The sequence below is a fragment of the Triticum aestivum genome, chromosome 7A (assembly GCF_018294505.1).
Source record: "Triticum aestivum cultivar Chinese Spring chromosome 7A, IWGSC CS RefSeq v2.1, whole genome shotgun sequence".
Lineage (NCBI taxonomy): Eukaryota > Viridiplantae > Streptophyta > Magnoliopsida > Poales > Poaceae > Triticum > Triticum aestivum.
The window spans coordinates 652070286-652071158 of NC_057812.1; positions in this window are offsets into that span (position 1 = coordinate 652070286).

Genomic DNA, 873 nt, shown 5'->3' on the forward strand with positions numbered 1-873 from the left:
TTCCCTCAAAAAAAAAAGGGAGGGGAGAGGCGGTCGCGGAGTCCGTCCCCACCACGCAAAAAATCCAGGATATGGGGAGGAGATTCCAAAGGTGACGCCGTCGAGGGTTCGGCTGGTTGGTGGCCGTTGGAGTTGGACGGGTCGGCTCACGCCGTTGGTGTGGTGCGTGAGCGTGACACACTGGGCCTCATGATCTTTCCTTCGCCGGCACGCACGGGACGAGGATATGATTTTGAATTTTCACTGGTATAATCCTACATTTATATATTATAGGTTTGCAACAAGATATTTTGCGGCTGGAAATATTTGACCCCATTTCTTGAATTTATACGGCTTCATTTTGTTATTATAGTTCAATTGAGTTTGTGTTTCTGAGCCTGAAAACATGGCTTGACAGTCGTGAATAAGAGTAGAGTGCCGCAAGCATATTTTAGTAAGGGTATTTAGACTCATTCGTGAAAAAAAATGAATTTTCCACTAGTATGTTGTCCGAACTGCCAGTTGGAGTGGATATCTAGAAGGTGTCGCGCACTCATGTACAAAGACCATCTAATATGACCAATCGATAGTCAAGATTAGAATGTGCAAAACGCAACGACATGACACGCCATCGGAGATAAAAAAAACGATGAGAAGAAGAAAGTGCGAAAAAATGAAGAGATGGCGAAGGGGACACGAAACATTGGGCACGAGTGATGGAGGAGAAAATTATGGGTTAATTGGCATAATATATTTTTAGAAACAAAAGTTTCATATTGGAAAATTCTCTAGCCATTTGTTGAATGTATGATGTCTGGAGATGTATCACGTCGGTCGACTTTCCTGAAGACGACGCGCACCATGCTGGAGAAGTGGGCGACATGGCTGACAGTG